We start from the raw sequence: 8596 nt of genomic DNA on the forward strand, positions 1-8596 counted from the left end.
TACCAAAAGGCATGAGAAGACTGATCAAATGACAGAAAATCCGGAGGCTGAAGGACAAAAGACAAAAACTACTGATGTCGGAAATGAAAGGAAGATATCACTGGGGGATCCCTGGGTGGTGCAGCGGTTTGGCGCCTGCCTTTGGCCCGGGGCGCGATCCTGGAGACCCAGGATCGAATCCCACATCAGGCTCCCGGTGCATGGAGCCTGCTTCTCCCTCTGCCTATGTCTCTGCATCTCTCTCTCTCTCTCTGTAACTATCATAAATAAATAAAAATAAAAAAAATTAAAAAAAAAGATATCACTGGGATCGTAGAACTTGAGTGGATCATGACAAAATGTTTTCATAAATTTGAAATGTTCAGATATCTACAGAACTTTACATCCAAACTCAACTGAATACACATTCTTCTCAAGTGCACATGGAACTTTTTCCAGAATAGACCACATACTGGGTCACAAATCGGGTCTGAGCCGATACCAAAAGATTGGGATCGTCCCCTGCATATTCTCAGACCATAACGCCTTGAAATTAGAACTCAATCACAAGAAGAAGTTTGGAAGGACCTCAAACACATGGAGATTAAGGACCATCCTGCTAAAAGATAAAAGGGTCAACCAGGAAATTAAGGAAGAATTAAAAAGATTCATGGAAACTAATGAGAATGAAGATACAACTGTTCAAAATCTTTGGGATGCAGCAAAAGCAGTCCTGAGGGGGAAATACATCGCAATACAAGCATCCATTCAAAAACTGGAAAGAACTCAAATACAAAAGCTAACCTTACACATAAAGGAGCTAGAGAAGAAGCAGCAAATCGACCCGACGCCCAGCAGAAGAAGAGAGTTAATTAAAATTCGAGCAGAACTCAACGAAATTGAGTCCAGAAGAACTGTGGAACAGATCAATAGAACCAGGAGTTGGTTCTTTGAAAGAATTAATAAGGTAGATAAACCATTAGCCAACCTTATTAAAAAGAAGAGAGAGAAGACTCAAATTAATAAAATCATGAATGAGAAAGGAGAGATCACTACCAACACCAAGGAAATACAAACGATTTTAAAAACATATTATGAACAGCTCTACGCCAATAAATTAGGCAATCTAGAAGAAATGGACGCATTCCTGGAAAGCCACAAACTACCAAAACTGGAGCAGGAAGAAATAGAAAACCTGAACAGGCCAATAACCAGGGAGGAAATTGAAGCAGTCATCAAAAACCTCCCAAGACACAAGAGTCCAGGGCCAGATGGCTTCCCAGGGGAATTCTATCAAACGTTTAAAGAAGAAATCATACCTATTCTACTAAAGCTGTTTGGAAAGATAGAAAGAGATGGAGTACTTCCAAACTCATTCTATGAGGCCAGCATCACCTTAATTCCAAAACCAGACAAAGACCCCACCAAAAAGGAGAATTACAGACCAATATCCCTGATGAACATGGATGCAAAAATTCTCAACAAGATACTAGCCAATAGGATCCAACAACACATTAAGAAAATTATTCACCATGACCAAGTAGGATTTATCCCCGGGATGCAAGGCTGGTTCAACACTCGTAAAACAATCAATGTGATTCATCATATCAGCAAGAGAAAAACCAAGAACCATATGATCCTCTCATTAGATGCAGAGAAAGCATTTGACAAAATACAGCATCCATTCCTGATCAAAACTCTTCAGAGTGTAGGGATAGAGGGAACTTTCCTCGATATCTTAAAAGCCATCTACGAAAAGCCCACAGCAAATATCATTCTCAATGGGGAAGCACTGGGAGCCTTTCCCCTAAGATCAGGAACCAGACAGGGATGTCCACTCTCACCACTGCTATTCAACATAGTATTGGAAGTCCTAGCCTCAGCAATCAGACAACAAAAAGACATTAAAGGCATTCAAATTGGCAAAGAAGAAGTCAAACTCTCCCTCTTCGCCGATGACATGATACTCTACATAGAAAACCCAAAAGCCTCCACCCCAAGATTGCTAGAACTCATACAGCAATTTGGTAGCGTGGCAGGATACAAAATCAATGCCCAGAAATCAATGGCATTCCTATACACTAACAATGAGACTGAAGAAAGAGAAATTAAGGAGTCAATCCCATTTACAATTGCACCCAAAAGCATAAGATACCTAGGAATAAACCTAACCAAAGAGGTAAAGGATCTATACCCTAAAAACTATAGAACACTTCTGAAAGAAATTGAGGAAGACACAAAGAGATGGAAAAATATTCCATGCTCATGGATTGGCAGAATTAATATTGTGAAAATGTCAATGCTACCCAGGGCAATTTACACGTTCAATGCAATCCCTATCAAAATACCATGGACTTTTTTCAGAGACTTAGAACAAATTATTTTAAGATTTGTGTGGAATCAGAAAAGACCCCGAATAGCCAGGGGAATTTTAAAAAAGAAAACCATAGCTGGGGGCATCACAATGCCAGATTTCAGGTTGTACTACAAAGCTGTGGTCATCAAGACAGTGTGGTACTGGCACAAAAACAGACACATAGACCAATGGAACAGAATAGAGAATCCAGAAATGGACCCTGAACTTTATGGTCAACTAATATTCGACAAAGGAGGAAAGACGATCCACTGGAAGAAAGACAGTCTCTTCAATAAATGGTGCTGGGAAAATTGGTCATCCACATGCAGAAGAATGAAACTAGACCACTCTCTTGCACCATACACAAAGATAAACTCAAAATGGATGAAAGATTTAAATGTGAGACAAGACTCCATCAAAATCCTAGAGGAGAACACAGGCAACACCCTTTTTGAACTTGGCCACAGTAACTTCTTGCAAGATACATCCATTAAAACAAAAGAAACAAAAGCAAAAATGAACTATTGGGACTTCATCAAGATAAGAAGCTTTTGCACAGCAAAGGATACAGTCAACAAAACTCAAAGACAACCTACAGAATGGGAGAAGATATTTGCAAATAACATATCAGATAAAGGGCTAGTTTCCAAAATCTATAAAGAACTTATTAAACTCAACACCAAAGAAACAAACAATCCAATCATGAAATGGGCAAAAGACATGAAGAGAAATCTCACAGAGGAAGACATAGACATGGCCAACATGCACATGAGAAAATGCTCTGCATCACTTGCCATCAGGGAAATACAAATCAAAACCACAATGAGATACCACCTCACACCAGTGAGAATGGGGAAAATTAATAAGGCAGGAAACAACAAATGTTGGAGAGGATGCGGAGAAAAGGGAACCCTCTTACACTGTTGGTGGGAATGTGAACTGGTGCAGCCACTCTGGAAAAATGTGTGGAGGTTCCTCAAAGAATTAAAAATAGACCTGCCCTACGACCCAGCAATTGCACTGTTGGGGATTTACCCCGAAGATTCAGATGCAATGAAACGCCGGGGCACCTGCACCCCGATGTTTCTAGCAGCCATGTCCACAATAGCCAAACTGTGGAAGGAGCCTCGGTGCCCATCGAAAGATGAATGGATAAAGAAGATGTGGTTTATGTATACAATGGAATATTACTCAGCCATTAGAAACAACAAATACCCACCATTTGCTTCAACGTGGATGGAACTGGAGGGTATTATGCTGAGTGAAGTAAGTCAATCGGAGAAGGACAAACAGTGTATGTTCTCACTCATTTGGGGAATATGAATAATAGTGAAGGGGAATATAAGGGAAGGGAGAAGAAATGTGTGGGAGATATCAGAAAGGGACACAGAACATAAAGACTTCTAACTCTGGGAAATGAACTAGGGGTGGTGGAAGGGGAGGAGGGCGGGGGGTGGGGGTGAATGGGTGATGGGCACGGAGGGGGACACTTGACGGGATGAGCACTGGGTGTTATTCTGTATGTTGGTAAATTGAACACCAATAAAAATTAATTTATAAAAAAAAAAAAAATAAATAAATTTGAAATGTTGATAAAAATGGCGAACTACTAAAAATGTAGTGCCCAAATCAACTGACCAACAACAAAACACAAGATATGCAAGTTCCACAGTTATTGAGAAATGTAATATGTACTTTTAAATCTTTCCATGCACTGGCGGGTATTATGCTGAGTGAAGTAAGTCAATCGGAGAAGGACAAACAGTGTATGTTCTCACTCATTTGGGGAATATGAATAATAGTGAAAGGGAATATAAGGGAAGGGAAAAGAAATGTGTGGGAAATATCAGAAAGGGAGACAGAACATAAAGACTCCTAACTCTGGGAAATGAACTAGGAGTGGTGGAAGGGGAGGAGGGCGGGGGGTGGGGGTGAATGGATGACGGGCACTGAGGGGGACACTTGACGGGATGAGCACTGGGTGTTATTCTGTATGTTGGTAAATTGAACACCAATAAAAATTAATTTATAAAAAAAAATTCTTGAGAGAAACCAAAATAGATCTAGGTAACAAGGTGAGATCTTAGGTTCCCCAAACAGCACACTCACTATTGTATAAATGCCAGTTCTCGCCACACTGAACTGAGTGTGTCCCAAGTGATTTTTTTGTTGTGGAATCTGAAAATCTGATCCTTCTTTTTTAATAATAAATTTATTTTTTATTGGTGTTCAATTTGCCAACATACAGAATAACACCCAGTGCATCCTGTCAAGTGCCCCCATCAGTGTCCCTAAAACGCATACTGAAATTGGCAAAAACAAGTGTTTCCAAGACAATCTGGAAAAGAGACACAATGAGGGAGATTGCACCACCAGACATGGACTCATAGTAGGTGTAATAAAACAATGATGGTGGCAGAGGTTTGACCATCTGTGGAGGGAGCAGAACAGAGAGCCTGGACGTCAACCTGTACTAGTCTAGACACCCCATTTACCAAACAGATCGGTAGTCTATGGAAAAGTCGGAACACCTGGGACAGTTGATAGTCATAGTCTCAACACTGAGATTTGGCTCTTTCCTCATACTACACACACAAAACAGTCCAGGCTGAATGCAAATGTACTTCGAAAGTGTAAGAGTGAAGACAATGGAGAAGACCCTCCAGGTCCTCGAGCAGGAAAGCACCTCCGAAACGTCCTGTGCAGGGAGCAAAAGGGACTAAAGCACAAAGGAAATACCTTGTGGATGGAGCTACATGAAAATCGAGACAGTCTGCAGAGTGTGTAAGGGCAGAGCACAGCTTGGGAAGGCACACTGCAATACATGACGGGAAACCGACTCGTCTGCAAGATATATAAATAATCCTTGACATGCAAGAATAAGACAACCCCGTAGAAATACAGGCAAGAGACTTGTAGAAGTGATGCACAGAGGAGAGGAGTCAAATGTGCTGTATACGTCTGAATATGTGCTCAATCCTGCTAATCATCAGGAGAAAGCAAGTCCCCGCATTAGAGATGTCCTCCTGCACACCCGCCCAAATGTCTCAAATTAAGCAGAGGGGCAGTAACCAGCAGAGTTGAGGACGGGAGCCACTGGAAGGGAGTGTAAATCAGGACATATTTGTCATTTTCTACTGATGTGGACGATCCCCGTCCTTACCTGTGCGTCCCTTACACACACTTCACTTTCCCTCTGGAAGTGCGCACAGGTGCACAGGGAGACCGCGGGGAGGCTGTCCTCGGCTGTCCTCGGCAGCATGGCTGCACTAGTGAGTTGTGGTGTGTTGTCTGGCGGAGAACTAGACAACCGTAAACAGGAAGCAGCATGATGCTGACCGTGGACCACAGCCTGAGAACAGCTGCTCATCACAGGTCAGGCTCAGGGCACACACTCTCAGAGCCTGGATTTCCAAGGGCAGTTGGTCCCCAAAGACCCAAGTCAACCTGTTCGAAACTGCTTGCTCAGGTCCAGGTGGAGAAGGTCACCACCAGGAGCCACCCCAGACCAATACCCCCCTCCCCTGCCCATCCTGGGCTGTGTCCTGACAATCTGCATTGACACCCCCTGCCTCTACCACATCTGTTAACTCCAGACTCTTATCTCAAGTGAATGGTCGCCATGGTTTCACAATGAGCTCCTGCCTGTCCATTCCCTGCCTTGTGTCCCACACAGAGCTCCCTGTGTGGAGTCATCAATCCCTCCCTCACGTCATGTTGCTCCCTAATGGAAATGAGTGACAGCTTCCCTACCAGCTAAGGGATCCTGAAGAGGAGGCCCAAAATGTTCTTGGTGGGCAACCTTGGCTCCATGAGGGGACATCATGCTTGGGGATTCTCTGATTCTCTCCTTCTGCTTCAATGTCTGTCTACCCCCATTCACCATGTGGGCGTGGCCAGCTGTCCTGTCTCCCCATGGGCTCTCCATCACCTCTCTGATGTGACTGTTTCCTCTTTGTGCCATCAGCAACCCATCTCACTGCCTGTGTCCCATCAAATTGCAGGTGTTTGTTGTCATGACTGCCTTCCTGCAGAGCCATAAGCTCCCAGGGCTGGACTTGGTCTACACTATTTCTGCATTCCCCACCCTGTGGCCATGTCCTTTAGAAGGGTGTGCTCAGTACTCCAGTGAGCTACTGATTTGAGCCTGGGAAATGCACTTCAGGTCACGAGGGAGCCTGGTGTTGTGATCCTCTGATTTTAATAAAAACCTGTCCCTTTAGATGGAATGACCTTTCAGCCCAAGACAGTGCTGGCCAGGACAGGAGTGGGGTCACCCCTTCAGCTGCTGAGGCAAGCCCTGAGTGCTTATTGCCTACCATAGCTCTGATGCCTCCCTTACACATACGGTGTCCTTCATACCTTGGGACCCTGAGAGATGGCTGTCTTGACTCTTACCTCTTCCAGGTGAGGGTCATGACTGTTCAAGATCACACAGCCAGCACCTGCTCTCCCAGGGTCTCCCAAGCTCCTGGCCTGCATCTGTGCAGATGATGATGAGATCCAAATGAGGACACTCCCCTTCCTCATTCATCTCTGGCTCCCATGAAATGAAGAGAGAGTGGGGAGGTGGCAGGGGAGGACACTCAGGGATCCAGGGAGAGTCTGGAGGGTACCCGACGTTCAGGCTTCAGGAGGCTCCTAGATCTTGATAGACTCATGGGAGGGAAGGGTCTCAGCTCACCTCAGTTTCCACGTCTTGTTGCATCAGCCAGGCAGCAGAGAAAGGACCTGCACATTGTGGTCACTGCTCTGGGAATGTCTCTCCCCCTGCAAGGCTGGGATTTGGAGCCTTAAATGGCCAATTAGGTGAACTTGTTTATGTTCTGGCCCCTGGAGTGCTCTGGGACTCCTGGTTCTCCTGGGTTCTCCTGTCACCAAGCTTTGTCTGTCCTGCCCTCCTCTACACGTCCAGGCACCAAAATCCGAAAGTCTCTCTGGGCCCCAGAGGGTGAGCAGGAGAGGAGCATAAACTCTAATAGCCTCACTATGGCCCTGAGTTGACTGTCCTCCCAGGGGTGGCATGTGTGAATTCCTAAGCCCAAAGCCATTTCATCACCCCTTTCCCCATCACCTTCCTTGTACCATTATCTGCAAGCTGAAATGATCTGTCAGGAAAATCAATCCTCTCTGGGATCATCTCTGTTGGTCTCCCTGCAGCTTCTCAGCAGAGCCTGACTGAGAAGTGGATGGAGACCACCCTGAATACATTTCTGTTCCTGCAGAGGGGTCAGGAAGAGGTTGCTTTTCTAAATTATAGAACCAAAATATGTTTGAGAAATTCAAGCACTAAAAAAAAAAAGAAAGAAAGAAAGAAATTCAAGCACTTAGAATGTGTTGGCATGCAGTGAGGATGCCCCTCTGTTTACCTCAATCACTGTCCCAGCCCTGTGGGAGTTCTGGGGTTTCCATTATGTCACTTGTTGGGGAGATGTTGGCCTGGGGGCACTTGTGTCTTTTACTTAATTGTTTTTTCTTTTCTTAAAGTGTATTTATTATTCATGAGACACACAGAGATAGAGGCAGAGATAGAGACAGAGGGAGAAGCAGGATCCTCCAGGGGCCCCCACAAGGGCTTCTATTCCTGGACACCAGGGATAGAGCATGATGCTCAACCACTGAGCCACCCAGGTGTCCCAATTTGTTTTTGTCTTTTACATAAATATGATCACTCCCAACATCGGGTTGGCATTTTTAATCTTTTTACCGTATACTGTGGAATTGTCACATCTGTAAGTAGTGACATTCTCGTTCCGTGTCTTCAGTGTTCTGTTGTGAAGGGGATTAGGACTTCCTCATTTCACTATGTGAATGTCTATTTAGGAATGCACATTTATTTAAACATGATTCATTAGCCAACTATTACTATATCTTGTTTCAGATGTGGTGTTCAGTAATTCATCACTTGCGTATAACCACCCCTGCTCATCACATCACATGCATATTTTAATGACCATCTCCCAGTTATCCCATACCCCAATGACCTTCTGTCCAGTACTCCTCAGGTCGTTTCCTAACTGAAAACTCACTTTTAAAATTGTACTCTGAAAAGGTCACTTATCCTAAGATGTACAATTTTAATAAATTCATAAGGCACAATATATTATTGTTGATTATAGGTACAGCATCCCTCTAAAGCTTATTTCTCTTGCATGAATGAAATTCCTTCCTGTTAATTAATAATTTAAACAACCGAGTCCTGGCAAACACCATCCCCTCCATCTAGCCTGAAGAACTCTCAGACTCCCTTCACCACATCCT

Source organism: Nyctereutes procyonoides, unplaced genomic scaffold, assembly GCF_905146905.1.
Source record: "Nyctereutes procyonoides isolate TBG_1078 unplaced genomic scaffold, NYPRO_anot_genome, whole genome shotgun sequence".
Taxonomy (NCBI): domain Eukaryota; kingdom Metazoa; phylum Chordata; class Mammalia; order Carnivora; family Canidae; genus Nyctereutes; species Nyctereutes procyonoides.